The sequence below is a fragment of the Ixodes scapularis genome, unplaced genomic scaffold (genome assembly GCF_016920785.2).
Source record: "Ixodes scapularis isolate PalLabHiFi unplaced genomic scaffold, ASM1692078v2 PGA_scaffold6__148_contigs__length_123643588, whole genome shotgun sequence".
In the NCBI taxonomy this organism is placed as follows: Eukaryota; Metazoa; Arthropoda; class Arachnida; order Ixodida; family Ixodidae; genus Ixodes; species Ixodes scapularis.
In genome coordinates, this window is record NW_024609881.1 from 56092005 (window position 1) to 56117051 (window position 25047).

Below are 25047 nucleotides of genomic sequence, written 5' to 3' on the forward strand. Positions count from 1 at the left end.
TACAACCACTACAACCACCCTGGTTGCCCTGGCTGCCCTGGCTACAACCACTACAACTTCGAACAAAGGCGGCAGCTGATCGTGGGGTCTGCGCTCTGCACGTGAAAGTGAAGTCGGTTTCGCGTTCAGAGACTTGTCGACTTCCTATTCAACAAACAGGTACTGTTGTCAAAACTGAATCGTTTGGTGCGTTAAGCGATAGTTTTGAAATTTCACAAGGCTCAGCTCACGGCCGTGATTTCATCTGGACTGCTACAACGTCCACTTTTCGCGCTTTTTGCGCATGAGTAGTCTTTTAACAATCAAAAATCCAAACGTATGTTAAATATTATTCTAGTCTGCCTAAATAGTTCACCGCGGTCATAGCCCCTGTGTAACTTGCTGCCCATGGAACATTTTAAAATGAGTAAAGCTATACGCACTCCGGAGTGCGCTTCGCGCGGAAATGGCTATACGCACTCCTCCGAGAGATCATGCCGCTCGGGCCACCCTTTTCGAACGGCGCGTGAATCACTGGGGCGCTCGTTAACACAGCCCCCCGCCTGCGTTCACGCCGCTTCGCGGCGACAGTATCGGCTGCTAATTACTAAGCGTAACCAGTACACGCCGCTTCGCGGCGTCCAGCCGGCAATCCAAGCCCCGCTGTCCCCGATCGCACCTCCGGAAAGGGAGTCCGATACCATTTAGTTCTGCAAAGTTTCTCGACAACAATCGATTTTTTTTTTTTTTTTTTACTGTTCATTGCAAAAAAGGAAATGTCGTAAATATCGCCAAATGCCTCAACAAAACAAAATGTTTGAGAAAAAGAAAAAAAAGTAGGCCCACCGCGGATCGAACCCGCGTCCACTTGCGTATGAAGCGGGCACCCTAACCACTACGCCATGGCACCATTTAGGAAACTCGTTGTGTCCACTCTTTTTATACGAGGAAAGCGGAATGCGTATAGCCATTTCCGTCCGAAGCGCACTCCGGAGTGCGTATAGCTTTACTCTTTTAAAATTGTACGCATCCGGGGAGCTTATTACTAGAATAACCGAAACTCTCAAAATTTCATCTAGTGCTTGTTTCTAAATTCTTGAAAAACGCAAACAATGTTCTTGCACGCTGTCGAAAATATTTATCCATTCACTTGATCTCAGTATCCTCCCGAACAATTGGAAGTTGGGGGGGGGGGGTGTCGTCGTACAGGCAAAAAAAAAAGGGGGGAGAAGTTGTTCTTGCTGGGATGCAGAACTGTTTCTCACAAAAAAAATTAAAGGGAGCGAGGGGAAAGGAAGTAAGAGTGACTATAGACCTTTCCAAAAAGAGCGCTCTGGCCGCCGCCATTTTGCGAATCGAGCGACCCCTATCAGCCAGAAATTTCTGGCACCCGCCTGAGCTGTGGAAACCCGGTCAGCGTGACTCCCCATCTGCATTTTGCATTCGGAGTTCTCCGGCTTTTCTTGGAAGTTTTTATTTTATTCGCCTGTTTAGGATGCTTACCCTTTGTATGTTATCTTCCACTGTGAGAACCAGTGAATACCAGGGCTCGTAGCCCGCTCGGCCTTCGCAGGAAATGAACAAAGAGAGCGAACGTCAAGCAGCCCGCGACGCAGGCAGTTCGACGTGCTTGGAGGATTATTTCCGTCGAGATAATCTCCAAAAAGCCTTCTAGGCTGTGTTCCGGGTCTTCGCAAAAACTAGCTGATAGGGTCGGGTCCGGGGTGTGGCGACATAATAAGCACGTTCGTTAATTTGCTATGAAGCTGTGCAAAAAAGGAGCTCTCTTCTACATGTTCCCCAAAACACGCCGGATTCCGTCAGATCGTCGTGAAGTGACTATCGGCGACACTGTATATTGGACATGCTGTGTTATTTGAGACCTTTCTCAAATCTTGTTCGGATAACGCGGCACCGAGGGGTACGTACAATATATTTTTTGTTCGATTGATGAGACTCATTGAATTTTATGTTGTGGGCGGGGAATATCCATGCAGTACGGATATCCTGTGTGGTCAAATATTTTGACCTTTATAGATTGACACGGCTGAGTTTACGGCGCCGTAAAACAATGAACATAAAATGAAACAAACATTCCAGTTGCATTTGTTCTGTCGCGCACGGACTCACCAAAACAGTTTTCATTTCTTTGTTTTGGTTCCCAAAAATAGAGCACTGCTTTCTTAAAGACGTCTATAAATTATGCTCGCCACAGAACACAAGATAAAAAAGAAAACGCGGCAATTCAGCCGCCACCAGCGTCCGGAATCACGCCCAACGCAAGCTGCCACAGCCTACTGACGAGAAACTCCACAGCTCAGCGCAGTCGGGCAACACTGACGTACACTCTCAAAACCAGGGACACGCGCTGTAAATCGCTTCGTTCGAGACTGCCGCTGGAAAGGTCTATAGATGATGTTGTGAATCACTGGCACGCGCTCACTTGTACACACACATGTACACGTCCACACACACACACACACACACACACGCACACGCACATAGATGGGCACTTCTTGCTCCAACAAAGACAAAAATTGTCTTTTCTGGGTTGGTGTCCTCTGTCACAGCCTCTCTGACAGGCCGGTGGCGCTCAGGAAGTTTAATAGCAGTTGCTGAAGTGCACGACGCCGGCGTGTAGTTCCAGTCGGGTATAATATGTCATCTATTTTCGGTGTCGTAATGCCAAATTTGGATAGTTCTTGGAGGAATTCTTGTCGCTGTATTTCATAAATGTCACAACACAGGACAACGTGTTCAATAGTTTCCTCTTCGTCACATGTAGTACAAATAGGGCTGTCCATGATGCCGATTTTGTGTAGAAAATATTTGGTAAACGCGCTATTCGTTTGTAGTCGCATTAGGAGGGTGTTATTAGCGCGGGAAAATCCTTTGGTAACGCAGGGCTGATGTGCCGTTTGGCTGGACGGAGCAAGATTTTCGATGTGGACTTTCACAAGACAAAGCGAGTCCTTGAAATTCGTTGGGCTTTTAATGCTGGGGGTTTGGTTGTGTGCTTCCCCAGCCAGCTGGTCAGCCTCAGTATTTCCAGGGATTCCAACGTGTGATGGTACCCATTGGAACTGTACGGTGAGGCTTCTTTTCGAGAGAACTTCGAGGAGTTTGATGATTGTGGCAACTTGTTTGTCACGGGATCCAGGTGTCGCAAGCCTACGGAGTGCTGTACGAGAGTCTGTTATAAGAACAGCCTGTTGTTTATACCATGCAACGTTTCTTGTGACGATTGTAGATAGAGCCTTTTTCATGGCTTCCATTTCAGCTGTTGTTGATGAAACTAATTTGTCGAATTTTCCGCTCCATCTAATGTTCATTGCAGGAATGACAAAAGCAGCTGTTGCGCTCCGTCGACCTCGGTGTACAGAGCCGTCGGTGTATATTGTAAGTGCTCCCGGGTATAGCAGTGCGATAGCCTCTTCAGCAACTCTTCGAAGGACGATTTCTGGGGTGTGTTTCTTTCTGCGGATCCCTGGTAAATGTTCCTGGAACAAGAACGTGTGCTGGCGCCAGGGGGGATAGTCTACATAGGCAGGCGGTTTTGTGCTACGTAATAGTGGGTCCAAGAAATATACTGTCCTCAAAAGACGGTTGAACCTTGACTCTTTTCTTTCTGTTAGGCGTCTTATAAGGTCAGTTCCAGGTATTGATTTATGCAGTCGTATGAGCTGTTGCATGAGATTTTTTGTAATGCGGAGTGGTAGTGGTAGTGTGTCACTCTCACAGTACACCTTTTCGTTTGATGTCGCCCGAGGGACGCCAAGCGCCTTACGAATACCTTGGCATTGAATACGTTCAAGACGAAGCATTTGGGTGTTTGAAGGTTTGGCGTATGGCAGAGCGTGCAGCATGCGTCCCATCACAGTGCTGTCGTGCAATCGAAGCATTGAGGAGGGGGAGTTCCCCCACGATTGACCTCCTAGTCGACAGACTGCGTTGGTAAATTTGGTTGATGCAGTTGCTATGGCGTCCGCCTGGGGTTTTCCCTGAACTCTTGTATCAAGGGTTGCTCCAAGGAAGCGGTATGTTGTGACTCGCCGAATCGTCGTAGCTCCCAGGTATAAGTCAATGTTAGGACATGACCGCCTTTGAATATGTGGGAAGAACATGCAAGCTGTCTTGCTTACCGAAATTTCAAGTCCGACCGTAGCCAGGTACAGTTGAACAGAGGTTATTGCTGGTTGCAATGATCGGCGGAGTATGTCGCGTCTCAAGTGACTGGCCCATAAGCATACGTCATCCGCATAGATAGAACAGTTGACTCCTATCGGTCCACGTGGAATCTCTTGTGGCAGGCCAGCCATGGCGAGGTTGAAGAGTATTGGACTGAGGATGCTACCTTGGGGAAGGCCTCTAGTTTTCCCATGTATGCTGCTAAACGTAGTTCCCAGTCGAACCTGAAACTGCCGACTGGATAAAAAATTTGCCAGAAATGTCTAAATACGGCCAGTGATGCCCATAAAAGTAAGCCGCCTAAGTATGCTCCCAACATTTACGGTGTCGAAAGCTTTCTCAACGTCAAAAAAGATTGCTAGCGTAGTTTGTCGCCGAGCCCTTGCATCCTCTATGCTGCTGATCAAGTCAAGGATACTATCTGTTGCACAGAGACCCTGGCGGAACCCTGTCATCTCATTCGGTAACAATTGATGTTTCTCGAGGAACCATGTCATCCTGTTCGAATCATACGTTCCATTAATTTTGCAACACATGATGTTAGGGCCACAGGTCTGTAAGAGCACGGATCGTACGACGGCTTCCCGGGCTTTAGAATTGGGACGATAATTGACATTTTCCACTCTTCCGGAATTTTTCCAGTCATCCAGATAGAGTTAAAGAATTGTAACAGTCCTGTTAACCCTTCTAGGGGTAAGTTCTGAAGTGCTTGGTAAGATATGCCATCCCGCCCTGTAGCACTGCGCCGACGACATTGACGTAAGGCAGTTGTGAACTCTGAGGCAGTGAAAGCATCGTCAAGTGGATTGCTGGAAATATTTGCCGTGGGCGGCACTGGTGATACTGTTGGTTTCCCCTCGTATGTGCGAGCAAAATCTTCTGCAAGCTCTTTTATTGTCTTAGACATAGCGAGGGCAAGTGTTTCAAAAGGTTGAATGGGGCATCTGTCACCGGTGAGGGATCGTATGATTTTCCATACTTTAGTCCCCGGTGTGTGCGCACTCAGTTCCTCGCAGAAGTTCCACCATTGCGACCGTCTTAAATGATTGGCATATCGTCGAAGTGTGGCCGAAATACGATTAAATGTCGTGCGATTAGAAGAAGTTGGGTGGCGTCGTAGACGACGCTGGGCTCTTCGACGCGCAGCGGTGAGATTAAGTAGTTTTAAATCCGGTGACGGGAAGTGGTCTGGTAGACGGACAACTTTGGTGTTTAACATCAAGGCACAAACTATAGTCGTGACAATGGGAGCTGTCGATTTACTCACAGAATTTCGGAACTCGTCCCAATTAGTCACTCGGTACGATTTTGTGTTTGGCTTGCTGCATTCCGGCAGAGTTATCCAGATAGGAAAATGGTCACTGCCCATAGTATCCGGAGCAATTTTCCAAGAAAGCTTAAGAGTGGGACCATAAGCTGTAACATCGAGAGCTGAAAATGTGGAAGGTGGCCTGAAAAAGGTTGGGCCGCCTGTATTAGCTATAGACAGTTGAGTAGCTGAGAATATTTCTTCTAACCTTCGACCTCGGCTATCAATTGAATCACTTCCCCAAAGCGTATGGTGCGCGTTAAAGTCACCGCAAACAACTAAATTTGGCTTGTGCTGATTGCACCAGTCTTCAAAGGCGTCCATCATGTCGTATTTTCTGCCTGGCCTGATATAAATGGACATAACCGTAATGGTGGTTTTCTTAAAAGACACCTTCACAGCGACAAACTCGGCATCAGCAGTATTTAAAGAATCAGTCGGAATTTGACATCGAGATAACTCACGACGAACGTATAATGCAGCACTTCCATTAGGAAATGTAGAAATTGAGGGGCAGCAGTAAGTCTCGTAACCTGCTATCGAACGGTTGTCAGGAAGTCCTGCCTCAGAGAAAGCAAGGATGGGGATCGGAACCCGCTGTAGGTGCAAGGATAATTCTGAAGTCTTGGCTTGGAGTCCCCTACAGTTCCATTGAAGGATTGTGGGCACAACATAATTTATGTGGTCTGCAGGCATCGTCACTTTAAATTGAGATGCAGTTATAGTGTCTTTTTACAACGAGAGAATCAAGCTCTCCAGTTGTAGAATGCCTTGAAGTGCTTCCCTGTGAGGTCCTTGTGGCATGCTCATGAGAACCTGACGGAATGTCGCAAAAATTGCTTGAATTATGGTTACTGCAGGCCGATTTGTTTCTGTTGGGCGTCCCTCCAGGGCGCTGCTATAACTCTTGTAGCGTCGTCCCTTGTGCTGATGCTGTTGTTGGGTGTCTTGTGAAGATGACGAATCATGTGAGTGATTCACGCTGTCAATCTGGTGTTGAGGTAGAGACGGAAAATCTTCCTCTTCGTCCGACATCTGTTGAGAAGTGGTGCTCCGTAGTCTACCGTGAGGTTTTCTTTTCTTTTTTGCTGCCTTCGTGAACCTTGGGGTCGGTGTTGTCTCAGCAACGTCATGCGAGCTTGGAGGAGCTCTTTCTGTTGGTATTTTTTCACCAGGTCGCAGAATTGGGCCGCGCAGAAACGCCTTCGTACGCGCCAGAGCTGCAAGGCGTACTTTGCAGTTTGCGTAATCTGCGGGATGAGGGTCACCACAGTTGGTGCATTTCCTGACATCTTTGGGACAGTCGCGGTGGTGATGCGGTCCACTGCATTTCTTGCATGTGAGGGAGCCTGTGCAGTATTTTGCCACATGTCCCATTGCTTGGCATTTAAAACACCTCGGGGGTGCATCGGTGTGCTCATGAACGCGGTGAGTTGAGAAGCCAAGGCTCACCTCTGATGGTCGTTCTGAGTTTGGGCGAAAGGAGAGGACCACTCTGTCTGTCGGAGTTGTCTCTGTGGTAATTCCATTTCGTCGATAAAGTCTTCTGACGGCAACCACGCCTTGCGGCTGAAGGTGTTCTGCGAGCTGTTCCACGGTGTACCATCGAGGTATGCCTTTGATAAGTCCTTTGTTCTGTGTGTAGGCTCTCGGAAGAGACGCTTTGATGGCGACGCCGCAGAGTTCGGTGATTTTGAGTAACCGTTTCACAGCGGCTTCTTCAGCAACGTCTACGAGTAGGCCTCCTTTCTGAGTAAATCTATGGTGAAGAATCTTTCCACCTGCCGCCTTTGTTACATCAACGCTAAGATGCAGCGGGTTCACGTTTTGAAGCTTGGAACCGTCTATTGCTGGCAGCAGCAAGACAGGAACTCCTGTTGTCCTGTTTCGTTGGTGTGTCACAACTGTGAACCCATCGGTTTCATCAGTGGACTCCATCGCATCCGAAGAGTCGTTTTGGTGGTCCTCAATAACTGTAGCCTCCAATGAATGGCTTGAGTTGTCATTTGTTAATTCAGGGCGTTCCTCTGAGGCCTCCTGGATGTTTTTGTCGTCGTTTTGAGTCTGGGCCAGGGCAGGTGTGGTCTCTGTTACATGGAAGCCTTTCCTCATCGTGTAGAGTGGGTTGGTCCCCATTTTTGAGGTCGTTGCGTCAGCTACAGCCATTAAGCTTATCCTGGCTGTTGGTGCGGCCGTGCCTGACCACGTCTTTTTTCCGGTCTTTTGTATTGGTGGTTTTGTCCCTGCCACCAAGGAATGCTTTGGTCCAGTCGCGGAAGGGTTTCCGTGTTCTGCCGTTGGCTTTTGGGGGGCCATAACCCCCCGAAACAGGGAAAAAGGGAAAAACGCTGGAGCTATGAAATTTACTGCTCCTACCTTGGGAAAACTTCTTCTTCCTCCTCTGGAAGTTGGGGCAGTTGGGGGGTGTTTACGTTGCACAGCGGAAGTGATAAACATTGAGAATTTTACTTACTTGCGTCGCATGCAAAATTTTGTAACACGTGATTTATTCTCAAGTTGTTAACTTGGTAAAGTCTAACAATGTTGTTATTTATTTTTTTTTTCACACAGTTTGACACATTTTTTTGGAAACTTCTCCCGTGAAACCCAGCTTTTATTATTTACTCACGACCTGCTCTCCGTTCTTGACCCTGGGTCCCAGATAGACTGCATTTTTTTTCTTCTGATTTCTCTAAAGCCTTTAATAAAGTGTCACACGAGTTGCTTTTGTTAAAACTAAACAACCTTCACATTGATTGATGCTAGTGTTGTGGCCTGGATAAAGTGCTTTCTTATAGCTAGTTTGTTTCACGGCACACGTGCCGACTCGCAGCGTGGAGTGGGTTTGTTTTGGCCGGCACTCCGTGAGTGGTTGCACTTTCCGAGTTGGTTTCAGCGCTGGCACCCCACATGTGCATCCACTTGCTGCACCGAGAAAATCGAGCGTGTGCCAAAATGCAATCACATCATGCTTCAATCCGGCGAAGAGCAGGAGCAGACGACGAGGGTTTGTCTGCTACAATGTGTCATTTGTACCGTGGAATCGAAAGAAAAAAAGTAGATCTTCTGATAGAAATTGCGTCCCGCAGGCAACAGAATCAAACGCGAGCTTGAATTGTGGTGAGCTTCTGCTGTTTCATGAAGGAAGCAATTGACAGCCCATGCTTTATTTGCAAGGTTTAGTCGCTTTGTTGCCAGACAGATGCTGAAATATACGAGTGTGTAAAGAAATGGCTCGGAACAAACGCATCACCGGCCCCCGAGATCTTTATCACCATCCGTGTGCGTGTGAACATTTTAACATTTGTCGACAAAGGTCCCCCAGCAGAAACCCGTGACTGCCCAATACGCATCCGAGGAAGCTAAACATGGTGACTTTACCTGAGGCTTGTCCAACATCATGTTTAACATTTACCTACATTAGCTATGTTGCCCCGTCGTATTTTGTTCAAGAAAGCTCTAGTTTTCTACGCCCTCACCAAGGCTGAAATCTGATCCACCTGTAACAACAATCAAAATCGAAAGTCGCACGAAACATTTTGCTGAATATTCCAACAGACTAGTTTTAAGCCGTATCCTTTCAGTGGTTCACGCATAATACCATGCTCAAACGAATCAAGCTTTTGCGCGGACAGCATCATCAGTTTTCTCCAGTGTAAACAGTTATAAGAATTGAAAGATTGCAACCAGCTGCTTTGTAGTCGGCTGGTTGCGGAAATTTACGCCGTCTGTAAATATCTACGACAGCCGAGTTGCTTGAAGTAATTGCAAATATAAACTACAGCTTGCAGAGAACAACGTTTATAGATAAACGTTGGCAGTGACTACACTTGCATTCTCACCCATCACGGCGAACAGAAAGGCGCTAGTTTCGGTCTGAAGTCGATACTCTTTCTACAACATAGATGGTGACAGCATCAGTGTGCACTCGGTGCATTTGGCAAGTTTGTTTGAGGCCAGATCTCCATGTGACACTCCACGAGTGTGATGCATTCTGGGAAAGAACTCGAACGGCGCCAGTGTGTGTGAAACAAACTCGCTATTACTAATTGATTTCAGTTTGTTACCGCCAATAATAGCACCTCTCCATTCTCTTCAGTAAACTCTGGCATGCCTCAGGGTTCCTTCCTGGGCCCATTGCTTTTTCTAATCTTCATAAACAATATGCCTAATTTCATTTTGTCCTCAATCAACCTTTTCACAGATAATTGTGTCATCCACCATGAAATTGCTAATGATTCTGATGTGTTCCAGGTCCTGTCAGATATTGACTATATTCTTCAATGGTGTGAAACGGGGCATATGGAGTTTAACACAATTAAGTGCAAAGTAATGAGAGTATAGTGTAATACATGTGCCCTCCCAACTATTTTAAAAACGTTCCCTTACTTTCCGTGTCTTTGTACAATTACTTGGATGTGCATATATCATTGACCGTCCTTGGATATCTCATATTTCCTACGTGATAAATAATAATAATCGCAAGCTTGGCTTTTTAAAACATAATTTTTCTCTTGCTCCCTTCTCATTGAAGTAAACTTTGTTTAAAACTCTCATCCGGTCAAAGCTCTAGTACGTGTCTTCTATCTGGGACCTGAGCCATTGAAGCTGTACAAAATCGTTCTGTCCCTTTTTATTCTCAGTAATTATCATCACACTCCAAGTGTCACTTCTATGAACTCTAACCTATCTTTGCCTAGTCTCGCCTGGCACCGTAAAATAGCCCGATAGTGTCTCTTTCATAAAATATTTCACACTGGATCGTCTTCTCACACCCTTTTTCTATGTTTCATCCCGTCTCGATCACTCATCTAAAGTGTACCCCTGTGTAAAACTAACACATTCCAACAGTCCTTTATTTCCAAAACTTCTATGGATTAGAACCACCTCCACACCACCATCGCCACCATCCAGGTAGATCATTTGTTTATACTGCTGTCATTAATTTTTATGGTTCGTGCTGTAACTAAATTGTTTTCCTGCAAGAATCGTGCTACATGAATTTTGCATTTCAGATTGGTGAAGTTTGAGCACTGATCAGGGGTGGAAGTGCTGCGCAAATTGGGCCATTGTGCGCCATTCCAGTTTCACTGCACCGTGCTGCTCCCAAGTGCAATAATAGTTGTGCCAAAACTTGCTAAAAATTTTTTTTTTTTTTAAGTTACATGTTGATGTGGTTGTGTCAATTGACGTCCAAACAGGTTATTCTCGTTTGATGGAAACAGGCGTCAAGTGCCTATTTTCTTCTAACGAGAATGGCCATGGTTTGTTCAGGACCAGGTAAATGGACAGTCGGTCAAGAGTTGTCACACGCCAGCAGCACGAAGGACAACATTGCGCGAGTTGGTTGCTCAAGTCGTCCGTTTTGAACGCGAGGAATGCTTTCATTGCTGTTCATAAATATACCGTATTTGGACGAATAACAACACAATAAAGATCTGGTGCTTATTTTTGTTCCTCGTGCCAGTGCCTTTGAAGCACTCGTTTGGACGCATTTCTTCGTGCCGTCAGTGCCACAGCTCGGCCAACAACGGCATGCAGGTGTCTGATATCCGAAAATGAGGCATGCATAGCTGGCTTTGTCAGAAGTACTAAAACAATGTTTCGTTGTTTAATTTTTAAAATTTTTTTTGCATGGTGCGATATATTGCACGCATTAAATTGTGTATACTGTAAAGGCTCATATGACAGCCCACCCCCGAGAAATCCCCCATCCCGCTTTTGAGGCTGAATATCCGGCTCCGAGGCGAAAGCGCTGGCCTGCGGATACCCAGGTTGTGAGTTCGACTTTTGGCCAAAATGCTCGCAATCTGACGGAGGCTTATTGCGGAGAAGGCACTGTATAACCGAGCTTTCGGTTGCACGTAAAACCGATCCCCATGCGGTCGAAATTACTCCTCGGTCTCCTCTGCTGGGGCGTGTTAGATGCTCGTCGTTGGTTTGGCACGTAAAACCCCCAAGTTTGACCTTGACTTTTGGGCCGAATATCTGAAACATCAAATTCCAAACCAGTGACTACCCACCCACCCCCACCCGCTCTGATTACTGCCAGTTATCGGTCACGTGACATCCGACGGGAATCACATCAACCGCGCAATATGCGGTATCGATGCCTGTGACAAGTGTGTTCGCCCCAGGTTTCCTTGTGCTTATCGCACCATGACCTGCGAATCTGCAGCGCCCGCAGTCTGCGACATGCAAATTCCTAACTCTTTCCTGCTCTGTTGTTGTTTTGCAATTTGCGCGTGCGATACTGGTTCCCGTGACACCCGAGTTTGTAGCGGGTTCTTGCGTGCGTACCGTACTGTGGAGCGCGAATGCGCTGTGTTCGCGTTCTACTGCCACACCCGCGACAGGGGAGTTCATAGCGAACTCCCGTCCCGTGTGCTTATTGCACCGTGGAATGCAAATTCGACGTGTCTGCAATCTATGGTATCAATTATAACAAATTAGTGAGTGTGCAGGCGAGCTGGTTTTGCTTAATTATGATGTCTAAAACCTGCGACTGTGCCAGGGGGAGAAAAAAAGGAAACTTTGAAGTTGCAGAGTTCTTGTCCCAAATAGCTCGTAGAGCCGCCCCCCCCCCCCCCCCCCCCCTTTTTGATTTCCATGCTTATCACCAGTTATCTTTTTTTTTACAAATTAAATTTTGTTGTTGCATTCCCTTATATGGCTTAATTCTTTTTTTTTTCTATTTGTCTTCATTTTGAAGAAAACATTTACAACAAACTTTCACGAGAAATTCTCTTTCATTTTCATCCCTGCAATTCCTCCTTGTAACGAAGTGCTAAAAGATCTGTTTTTTCTGTGTGTGCGTTCAGAGTATTTTTTAGCTTTCTCTCCTTCTGAATCACTTCTCTTCGCTCAATTTTGTTCACGGCTTGAGCTTTTAGAATTTTCTTTCTTTCATACTTCTTTGTTGGGGAATGGGTCAGGCTAGAAGGCAATTGTTTGCGTGTTTTTGGGAGCCTTCCCAGGGGGAAAAAGTTCGATATAGCCAATATGTTGTTCGTTATAAAACCTACTATTTACATGCATTCTAATTTAAATTTTCTGCGAGTTTGATATCGACAATAATTCGCTGTACGTGGGTTCGTTCTAAACGGGTTTCACTATCCTTTTTTGTTAGTGTTTATAGGTGTTTGTTTTTGATGAGATCCCTTCCACGCTCCTCATTCATGTTGTAAGTGTAACAATAAAAGCGATAATTGGTTGCCTCTTTTGTAAGCTCTTCTTGTAAATGAGGTACGTGGCGAATACACGCGCTGGCACACAAACAGCCAGCCGGCGCGAGGACAATGCGAATTGTGAGAATCTCCTGCTGAACAACGCAAACTCTATACCGTTGTGCTAGAACACGTTAAAAAAATTGACTATGAGGAAAACCTGCTGTTTTATGGTCGTACTGGCTAGTTTTGTTTGTCACTTTTTCTTTTTTTTAAACTCTTATACTCGCGTTTTACTAGAGCGACAGACAGCAACAAACGACAGCGACACACAACAACGAGCGACACACGACACCGACAGATAGCCTGTTTGTCGGAGTCTGCCGTCCCACCTGGCGGACACGACGCAGAGCACGGGGACAAGGAAACTTGTTTCCGAGTGGGACTGGGGTTATCAACAAGAGACTTCAAAATACACAGACAAACTGAGTCTGGCGACGCGCTTTTCGTGTTTTGCTCTTTGGGCATAAAACGCACCGACAAACGCGATGAAAGTGGAGGCGATTACTTTATTTCTTAATTAAAGCTTCCGCTTCTCGTCATTTGCCGTTGGCGACTTCCCGCAAACAGTCGTGACAATCGACACCAAACTTTTTCCGAACTAGAATACCTGAATCGCTCCTTTTTGGGTCGTTCCAGGAATTCTAGGTGAGCGCCACGGAATTTCACGCTGATTTTGAGGACGTTTATAACTTCATATTTGGATGATTGAGGGCAGGCGTTTTTTGGTGTACAATACAGCATCCCGATTATCACGGAACGTGATGACGGGTCTCTCGTCATCACATTCCGCACCCGCGACCACTACGAGCAATCGAGGGACCAGAACTGCGGGAACGAGGAGTGGCCGCCAAGGGCTTCTTTGAAGGTTGAGCGGTGCAGCGAGCCACGGGAGGAAGGGTACAAGGGTGGGAAGAGAGGCAACAGATGGCACAAGCGGGCGGAGGATAGGTTTGTCTCCGTGCGATGTTCCTCAATGGTACTGCTTGCTGCGCTTCAAGTTAAACGACAGACAAGAACTCCTCCGTCGTCGATCGTCTGTCGGCGATATTCGTGGGTGTTGGTCATTGCAGTGGGACAGGCGACACGGAACTTTGTGGTGTCGTCAAACAAAAATTGGTGTTGTCGCTCTAGTGGGACGAGGTTATAGCCACGTCCTACTGGAGCGACAAACAGCGACACACGACACCGACAGACAGCCTGTTTGTCGGAGTCTGCCGTCCCACCTGGGCGGATGCTATGTAGAACACAGGGACAAGGAAACTTGTTTCCTAGTGGGACAGGAGTCGTCAACAATACACTTCAAAATACACAGACAAACAGAGTCTGACACGCGGTTTCCGGGTTTTGCTCTTTGGGCGTAAAACGCGCCGACAAATATGGTGAAAGTGGAGACGATTACTTTATTCCTTGATTAAAGCTTCCGCTTCTCCTCTTTTGGGGTTAGCGGATTTCTGCAAACAGTCGTGACAATCGACTCCAAATTTTTTCTTAACTCGAATTGACCAAATCATTCCTTTTTTGGGTCGTTCAAGGCATTCTAGGCGAGCGCCACGGTATATTTCATGCTGATTTTGAGGATGTTTGTAACTTCATATCCAAATCATAGAGGCCAGGCATTTTTTGGGGACAATACGGCATCCCGATTATTACAGAATGTGATGACAAGTCTCTTGTCTGCGAAAATGGCTTGCTGTGGAATGTCGTGTCCTACTTCACGGTGAGCGATCCTATTTTGGTCAGTCCTCGAACATGGGTGTATCATCCTGATGCAGGGGCGTAGACCTCGGCGTCTAGAAGCACCACGTCTCGCACCAAGTTTTCGCGGGCAAAACGAGCCACAGCAAATTCCCTTCCGCAACATGACTACCAGCAAGCAAACCGCGCCCGCGGCCACTACAAGCAATCGACGGACTGGAACTGCAGGAATGACCAGTGGCAGCCGATGAGTTCTCTGAAAGCTGAGCGGCGGAGCGAGCCACGGGAGGAAGGGTAGAAGGGTGGGAAGAGAGGCAACAGATGGCACAAGTGGACGAGAAGGATAAGTTTGTCTCCGAGCGATGTTCCTCGGTGGGACTGCTTGCTGCGCTTCAAGTCCAACGACAGACAAGAGCTTGTCCGTTGTCAAATCGTTTGTTGGCGCTTGTCGGCGTTTGTCGCGAGCGTTGGTCATTACAGTGGGACAGCATTAGCGACGCGGAACTTTGTGGTGTCGCCGGACAAAAATTGGTGTTTGTCGCTCTAGTGGGACGAGTCTATTAGACAAGATTTTTTTTTTTATTCTATACAGTCATGCTTGTTATAGTAAGGGCTTAAGTGCATATGTATGGACAGAGATCAGGGCCGTACCCAGAAAAAAATTTCGGGGGGGGTTTTCGGGGACAACGGCGGCCATTTTGAAAGTGTCTATTGTCTTATTTTCGCCTATGAATCATGTGCATCGGTGGCATATAATGGAGAGTTACAGCAAACCGGAGAACCGGTCCCGGTTTGGTACCCGGTAGCCGACCGGCGCCACTGCGCGTGCGCAGAGGTGGAGATTAAAATCGGCTGGCTGCCAGTGCACCGACCAGGGCCGTACCCAGAAAAAAATTTCGGGGGGGGGGGGGTCAGAACCCCCTATCCCCCCCCCTGGTTACGGCCCTGACAGAGATGATGTCATGAAATTTTTCATATTTTGCATTTGCACTTTTATAAGATAAGTAGATTTGTACTCTGTTAAGTTTAGTATTAGAATACATTTATGCTTGCTAAACAGGTATGTGAAACATTTGTATTTTCTAATAATAAAAACTGGAGTCAGTAATTATTGGGCTTCATAATTCATACATACTATTGCATCTTGAAATGGTTTTGTTTTCAACTCATGGAACTCTTGATAAACACAGTCACTTTTTGTTTTCATGAGGCTTAAGTTGTGGTTCTTTTGTTGACTGCCTTCTATTGAAAATTCATAAAAGGAACCACCCGCTACTAGTGCAGTTCTCAATACCTGCCATTCAGGTAAATTGCAATTACGCTGTTTGCTTTTTATGCTATGAGCTGGATTCTATTTAAGGAAAAGGTATGTTCAGAAATGGTTCTAGAGTGTCCCATGGAGGTGCTGTTTCGTTGCGATATTTTCGTATTTAGAAAAGCACGTCTGCGCTTATAGCCTCAAGTTTTACGTGCGTGACCAGCTCCACGATTCACTTATACTGCTACGAAAATTGACTTTTTGGGTCCCGAGCTGCTCCAAAGCAGAACTTAAACTGCCCCTAAAGCTGCTTCGAAGGGGCATCCTTGCTGCTCCCAGACCTGCTACAAGAAGCTGAAGCTTGCTTCCACCCCTGATTGATCGATCTAGCTTGGACCGTGTGTTAGGTACTTACGAGTGCACTGCATCATCTCTTCGCCCCTGCTGGCGTAAGACCTGGTGCAGTGATGCGAAAACCGCATCTTCCAAAGTATGTCACTGCATTGCAGACTATACCGGCCTTTTCTGCACTTACAAACATCCCCTCACATAGGGTGGTTTAAAAAGAAACTCTTTTCGGGAACAAACTGCCAGACACGGGAGAAGTTGGGTGTTGCAATGAGCCACATTACTTAGCAAAGTTGTTACCTAAAATTTGATAATTAGCTTTTTAAGTAGCAAATAAATAAACATATGGTTCTTACAAGGAACTCGAATATCGGTGAAAACAAAATCAGTCAATTTAAGAAAGACGGCAGGTGCTAGGCGTTGAAATGCGCTTAACTTCACTCGTGCCACTGCTGGAAGTCAGGCGATGCCAAAATGCGGTTGGTAACAAAATCACCCTCCTTCGCATTGGCAGCCTTCCACCTGCAGCACGAGCGAAAATTTTAACGCACCCTATGCTTCAGTCTTGTGAATTTGACTAATTTAGAATTTTTCGATGACAGCAGTTTGGTCTTGAAAAGAGTTTTTTTTTCTCAACCTCACTATTTAAAGGAATTTATTAAAGTATCTCCAGAAATGGCTGGTATAACACCGCGCGCACAACTGGAAAAGTAGGCAGCGCAGCCGTGGCCTAACGGTTATCGTGCTTGCCTCCCACGCGAAGAGCCAGGGTTCGATTTGTGGGAGCAATGCATATTTTGTTTATTCTTGCAATTTAGTGTTCCGGTAAATTCGAGAATCCTGTTGCTTGTTTGAGGCCCTAATGTTCTACACGCCTAACCTTCAATGCCGATTGTTTTAGAAGCCCACGCGTGTATATAAAGGGCTTTGCGTGCCAAACCACAAGCAGTCTCGCCTCGGCGCTAAATCCTGCTGTTTCGGCGACATAGATGCCTGCGACGCTAGCCTTTCTCTGTTTTGTTTTGGGCACAAGTTCGCCCCATTAAACGTTTAGTTTCTTCAGATATTTGCCACCCCATCACTTGTGACTTGTGACAGTATGAATGTCCGTTATGTTGAGCATGAAGCAACACTCAAAATGTTTCATGCAAAGAGGAACATGGCGGCCTTCTTGAATGGGTAGTTTCTGCTGTTCAATCTAATTTATCCACAAAACTGAAGCTCTGTTTACGAAACAATTGTAGTAAAAATATGGGGAAAGCTGGTGGATTTCAGTGGCATAGTTCTTTCAGATTTTATCTTTTGCAAGTCCTAACCTCTTTGCTGATGAGACTTTTACTGTACTAGCAATGTGACAGAAACTGATTATGTTAGCATACTTTCTAAGTTCATGTTGGGCGACTCAAGCTGCCGCCGGGAACGCAAGTTTGTCTACTTCTTACGCAGTGGTTGCACTGCTGTAACAACGCCGACTTCTGATTGGCTCTGGTGGAGAGATAGGGGGCAGATCTCAATGCTAAGCTGCTCTGAGGTCTAATCAAATCTCGGCATTCTGACGTCACCGCAACCCCTGCTCAAGAAGCAAACAGACTTGCTCTCTGCGTTGCTAGGCACAGAATGATTCCATTTTCTCAACTATTCGTCATTGTTATCTCGAAATAGCAAAGTCCTAAGTGCGTCTTCTTTGTGTTATCTTTAAAGTTTTCTGGCTAGCTTGATATGCTTGGAGGGGTGCTCACTTTCTTTTCAATTAATGTCATTGCTCTTTGCCTTAGGTCCTAGTCATCTCGTGGTCCCGTGCATCCTTCGTGATCTTACAAGCCTACTTACGAACCTGGCCGCATACTGCAATTCGAATGGAACCGATCCAGTCGTCAAGTCGTGGTAAGTTTTGCATTTCAACCTCTTTTGTTAGCAGAGGACGTTGGCAGTGCCTAGACTTTAGGCGGTTATAGTCTAGAGCAACACTTCTGGTTCAGCTTTCTGCAGGCTGTTAAGGGTTCATGTCGATTTGGGGGTCCCCCACCAGGGATGCTTCCGAGTCCAGCCCAGATGAAGATGTGCATGGTGGTGTGGGTTGGGCTTCGAGGGAAGGAAGACAAAGAGCACAGTTGAATTTTCCGAGAAATTTATGGCAGTTACAAGCAAGTACTGGGCAATGTAAATTTTGGTTTCCTATACATGTGAAGGGGAAGACAAACTAGAGGAACAGGCTTTCTGCCAGGCTCTGGGCTAATGTTGGCAACAAATGACCAGTATAGAAGGTGTTTCATAACAACCTCATTTTTTTTTTCTTTTTAAATAGTGCCACAAAATTTTATTGAAGATCTGTATTTTACACAAATATCAGAGAAAACATTCACTCATCCTCCAGATATTGTTTGTTACTTGCACAATGTTCCTTGCAATCTGATGTGTCCAATCGATAGTTCTTCAGTATTTCATACTGTTGAAAACATTCAGGAAGGTGGAGAACAACAAATATCTTGAGGCCTAGAGAATGTTTTCTTAGATTTTCGTACAAACTGCCAGTTTTTAGAAAAGTGTTCGAGGCATCATAGGGGTGATTGAACGTGTTAGGGATTTGTAAGCTTGAAGTCGTTCTCAGATGTATGGGCCTGGCTAGTTGAACATGTAGTTCTGAAGATCTTCCCATGATAGCTTCGACAGATTGTTATTTCTTTAAAAAACAAGTGCACTTTCTTTTCACCCATGTCGATGCACATATCTCACTCTTCAGAACAGCGAAGAAACTTATAGAGCGAGTCACCACTTGAGTTCTTACGCAAATAAAAGAATTATCGAAATATTAATCATATTGGCCCAAATATAATTTTATATTTTAGACCAACTTGTTACTGCATAAAATATATAATAATTCTAATTATCGTGTTTATCATTTCTAGTTTAATCTTAGAGCAGAGTCATTACTGACGTTAATTTTCGGGTGCATGCGAGCTTGTAAACAGGCGATTTTCGCAAGATTCCTGTGGAAATTCCAGCTAAAACTCACGCACAAACTGAAAGAAAAAGAAAACATACATTTTGAGAGTTTGTGTCAGCTGATGCCTTCAGATTTTTTCCCATGAAACAGAAGCTTTACTTTCTAAGATAGTCAGATTTTTTTTTTTCAGCATGCAATAAAGCGCCGGTTTGTGACACGATTAAAGCAAGACGTGAAACATAGCACGAAACCACTGGTACCATTCTTTCTATTTATGACTCGCCCTTGCCGTCAAACACAACAGCGCTTATGTGTGTCTGCCCAAAAAGAACTGTTCGAAGAAATACGATGCGTCCCCAGGTACCGCATGATCGCAAAAGTCGGATGTGAAACTAGTTTTCTTACCCTATCACCCGGGTCTAGAATCTAAAATAGCCTTTTGACATCCGCGTCTGCACCTGTGTCCACGCGAATATCGTTCACAGGATCGCCGCAGTAGGCAGACGTTGTCCTAATCACAATATCTCCGTTCGTCGTCGAAAACACGCTGCTCGCTTTTTTTGGTGCACGATCGAGCGCGGGTGGCAGAATCCTTCACACCCTCCTATATCCGCGTCTGACAGGCATAGTGTAGTTAAGCTTTGGCCAGCTCGAACACTGCACTCGCCTCTGCACGAAAAAGACAAAATAATTACATGTCTCGGTTCATCTGTGGGTGTCTAACTTCTTTGAACGTCTCAGATGTACACAACTTTCCACCGATCTCAAGTACGGACATGTAACTTTCGCGATGGAGGTAAAATAAAACGAGATGTGATGCTTTTTCTTGGTGTCGTACGGTCCAGAAACAGATTGATCTGTCTTATGTCCGGTTTTTGACATGCCTTTTTTGATTTTCTCCCGAGAAAAACTTAGATGACGCTCTACCCATTCTTGCTCATAGAAACAGATGAAGCTGGTCAACCGGAAGGCATCGCGGCCACAGGAAGTTCCGCCATTACTTGTTTGTTTACCTTGGAATACCATGTAAGTGTTCCAAGGTAAACACTTCTGGGTTAAATAAAGAATACCAATAGCAATAGTTCAAACTCCTAGCAATCCTGCTACAATCATTCATCATCATTTTTTTCTTTGAGTGCTCGTGGTGCATTATACAAGGGGTTTGCAATAAAACAAAAGGTACTGTGAACACAAATATAACATTGTAAGCTAGTTATCTAAGTTAGATAGAAAGACGGTAATGGTTTCAACAAGTTTAGTACTATAGTTTGTAGAAATAATGTTGTAAGGTGGTGAGTTCTAACCCTCGATAGCTAATGGTAGTGTGGAAGTGTGGTGAAAAACAGTTGATGGTTGAATTGAACTTAATTTAGTTGGATGATCTAAATGGGGGAAAATATGGTCAGGAGGTGATGGCTCTTTGAGGTGTGTATTGTGATAGAAAATTCAATGAAGGAGAGAGATGTGTGATGCTCGGCGGTGAAGGGAAAGTGAATGTGAGTAGTTATAAATAAAACGAAGGGCTTTGTTTTGAATGTATTGTACATGACTTCTGAGGTATGACTGCCATGGAAACCATATAAAGGAACTTATAAGAGTATTATACGCTAGTCATTCTACAGAGGGTGTAGCAAGTTTGAGGTTGTGGCACAAATATATGAGAGGTTAGTATCAGCAAGTATCATTATCAGTACGGTTAGTTTGTTTCACTTAGGCTTGTACCTACCTCAAATACTCTTCTCAAGATACTGTGTTTAAAAGGCTTTGGTAGTATTCTGGTTTCTTACAAAACTGTTTTATTGAGGCAGTGATGTGATTGCCGTGCCAAACTGCACCAAGTGGCTAACCCTGCTACATTCTGCTACATTTTGCCTAAATATGGGTAATCTGCGCCAAGCCTGCGCCAAAACACCAATTTTGGTTGCCTTTCAAAACCATAACGCAACTGAGTACCGCAATTGAGCACGCGCCCATCCAGTCTTGCCTGGTTTTCCTGCCGTCTCACGTTTCGCACTCTCATCGTCTCGTGGGTTTGTCTCGCATCTTTTTTTTTAATGTTTTCAACAGTGTGCGCGGATGCTCCGACGCTAGAGTGCCGGGTACCAGCCATGCCGTCATGCTGTGAAACGCAACCACGTTTTTGCGCGGCGTGAGTTACTTTGTGAGCTGAAGCACTCGCTCCTGAAAGCAACGGCCGTGGGACACTATATTTGGTCCCTGCCTTCCAGTCACCGTGGTCGCGCAACGTCAAGTGTTGCCGTCCCCCACGTCGCCGTAGATATGGCGCTTTCTAAAATGAAACTAAGTAACGCCGCATGTTCATCATCATTCCTTTTGTTTTAATCATACGTTACTAAAAAAATCACTTTTAACTCGGACTGTTGTGTCGAAGTATTGATTTCCTAGGTTCTCTCACTGGGCTTTCTTTGGAGAGAGACCCCGGTATTTAAAAATCTGCCGCAAAAGAAAATTGGTGAAGAGAGGTGAGCTAAAACAACGAAGGCAATGTATGCACGCTGAACCCGCACATCGCGCTCATTTGTCTCAAGTTCAGTGGTTGCACAAAGCGCTCCAAGAACTTTTGGCCCTAACTCGCGATGTCCTGCCTCAACACACACAATTTTTTTTTGTTTAGTTTGTACTTTATTTGCCGGCCTTGCAAAACGTGCCGCTTGACTGTTTTTTGTCGTATGCTGGACAGTTTTATTTTTCATACAATTTTGGGAATCAGTTGGCGACAAAGCAGAGTGGCCTGAATGAAGGAATGAATTTGGGGTGGTTCGACTTCAATCGAACAGCCGTTGCCTTTGCTCGCGCGACGAAGACGCGCGTCTGCAAGCCTGCCGAAGTTGCCCTCACGTGCATGCGAACATGATTGCAGGACAGAGGCACCAGTCGGGACGCTTGCAATCCATTGTTTTACGTTTGCTTACTTTTTGAGAAAATTTGGCACATCGGGAACCAGTAAAACGGTGGCATGCTGTTTTTCGGAATTGCTCGGCAATGCCTACAGCACTGTACACTTGTGGGATGTCCCAGCAGTAAAACCACGAGCAGCGAGTTTCGCCACAACAAGTCACATCAGAACAGAACACAACACAAAGTGCCCTTCGTTTGTACAGCACTTAAAACAAATATTTTTATTTTTCTAAGAATATCTGCTTCAAAATTCACTTTGACATTCTTTTGGCTGCTCCAAAAACCGCTTTTCCTGCTCCAAAACACTGTTTTGGCTGCTCCGAAAGGTGCTCCAAAATGGCTTAGGCCAATCACATCACTGTTGAGGGTATTGTTACTCTTGTCTTAATTACGCTCCTCACTATCTTTTTTTATTGTGAAGAGTATGGGCACAAATGCTTGAGCGCGTGGCCTTCGATATATTCTGCACTAACTTGAGGCCAAACAGTATGTGGAGAGGTGTGCACACCGGAGAAAGCGCACATTTTCGCAGCCCCCTCTCCACTCAACAGTTTTATCAGCCTGGACATTGCACTGCATGTATCGAAGGCCACACGCTCCGGGAACTCCAGCTCATACTGTTTGCAATCATACTCATTATCTCGTAGCATTTCCGATCAACTTGCACCGGAATTGTCCCGAAACAGTGTGCAGTGCATTTCGGTGGTGGTGCACGGAGTCGGTGCAATTTCGAAGATAAAATGCACTGCACCAGGATGCCTTTTTTTTGCACGCCGATATGGGGCAGTCACACGATAACAGATCATGTGACCATCGGTCTAGCCCCCTCCTCAGTTTCTGTATTTCCTTTCATCGTGCTCTCTTTCTTACCCTGGCATTTGTCCCTCTCTTTTTGTTTGTTTTTAATTTATTTGCTGGGATCTGGGTACTATGCGCAAATGAAGTGTGCCATGTGTTAAACCGCAGTCCATACAGACACATATTTCTCTTGTCTCGGATCACACAAGTACAGCTTCCAGAGCACATATACCGAGCGAGATTTTTGTGCTCTTGTTTGAACGGCCGTCTTCAAAACTTGAGCGTATTCACAATATGGGCGAAGGTGGTGAGAGGATGTGCAGAGCGACAGAGGGTGGCAAAGGTGCTTCGGCCACGGGTGTAATGCGGCATCTACAAGTGCCTCAGTTATCGAGAAAATAGTGTGTCGTCTGCTCCGGGACATGGCGAACATGGGGACATAGACAACGTCAATCGTTTTTAGGCGCGAGGTGTCGCACCATATGTGAATAGCAGCGTCGAGACAGTTTGCTTCTTGTTTCCTCCCATTCATAGGTAATAGCTAGTTTTTATTTTCTTGTTTTTTTTCCCAGTAACCCACACTAAAAACAAATTGAGTATAATAAATGAACCACCTAAATGAACCTTTGTGATAAGTTCCACTGCATTGTGTTCATTGGCTTATTTATATGGCATTTTTTACTAGTGCATAGTGCTCGGGAACACCCTGTAATCAAGGTGTACATACACATGACCTACGAATGTTCTTCAGGTTTGTCATTCATGGCCGTGACACATACGGAGATAAGGACAGCTGACCCATTTGACTGGAAAGCCATGAAAAGCTAAACCATTGCTTGGTGCCCAGGTCTTATCTCTTTTCGAAGGAAGCGCAACGGTAGACAGTAGGGAAACTCTCAGCATGTATTTACTCAGTTTTTCCCAAGAACTAGGTGTTTGTAATCTGGACCACAAGTTTCTTCATTAATGAGACATAATTGCATGAAGGGAGATCTGTCCTCCCCCCATTTTGTCTGTACAGTGGTGCATCCATGTTAGCAAGAGATGACTACATTGCATGCTGCAATTCTTTCACTGATAACTAGAAAAGAGTCATTAGGTTATTGCCAGTTGTAAAACCTCATGTCTAACACTCCTGAAATCTTGTTCTTGTTTCACTTTTTGATTAATGAGGTAGCCAGCCCCCTAAAATATCCAAATTCTACATAAAAAATACAGTAAAATGCATTTTCTTTATCAGGAAAAAAATTTTGTTGGGAAAACAAAATCTTGTCAAAACAAGCTTCTAAGTACCATGGATATCAAACTTTTGATAGACATACCTTTGTTGGGCATTTCTTGTGTGCTAATATAAGATTTTATTGTAGGTTATGGAGCTGCACCATTAGGGAAAACCAGCAGCCCATTGAAAGTCATCGAGGACATCTCGTTCAGGTGCTGTTCCTGCACCTATGTCACTGGAGATCAGCATGGAATCGTGGGCCACCTGGTTGCACATGGCGATGAACAATTCAAAACCCATCTTTCTCCCAAGTCTTCTTGCTCTAGGTCCAAAGTGCCAAGCAACACTCGAAAGCACAAAAGCGATAGGTTGTTGAAGTGCATGCTTTGCCCCCAAGCCTTTGCTTGGAATTCAGATCTGAGAAGGCATAACAATACACACACTGGTGAAAAGCCATTTAAGTGCAAGCTTTGCACCCATGCCTTTGCTTGGAATTCAGCTCTGAAAAGGCATAACCGAACACACACTAATGAAAAGCCATTTAAGTGCGAGGTTTGCTCCCAAGCCTTTGCTCGGAATGCACATCTGAGAAGGCATAACAATACACACACTGGTGAAAAGCCATTTAAGTGCAAGTTTTGCCCCCAGGCCTTTGCTCGGAATGCACAGCTGAGATATCATAATCTAGCACACACTGGTGAAAAGCCATTTAACTGCAAGCTTTGCCCCCAAGCCTTTGCTCGGAATTTAGATCTGAGAAGGCATAACCAAACACACTCTGGTGAGAAGCCATTTAAGTGCAAGCTTTGCCCCCAAGCCTTTACTCGGAATGCACATCTGAGAGATCATAATCTAGGACACACTGGTGAAAAGCCATTTAAGTGCAAGCTTTGCCCCCAAGCCTTTGCTCGGGATTCAGTTCTGAGAATGCATAAGAAAACACACACTGGTGAATAGCCATTTAAGTGCAAGCTTTGCCCCCAAGCCTGTCCTCGGAATGCAGATGTGAAAGTTCATAATGAAACACTTGTGAAAAGCCATTTAAGTGCGAGACCTTTTCTCAAAATATCTATCTGACCCGCCATTATCGGACACATTGTTGAAAAACCTTACAGATGTACACATGCTGAATTCCTTGCAGTTGACCTGCAAGTTGTT

At 45.4% G+C, this 25047-nt stretch overlaps 1 pseudogene; it reads left to right on the plus strand.

Moving 5' to 3' along the window:
- The first annotated feature begins 7 nt into the window (after window positions 1-7).
- On the plus strand, window positions 8-24824 carry LOC115327219 (annotated as a pseudogene).
- Window positions 24825-25047: the final 223 nt, after the last annotated feature.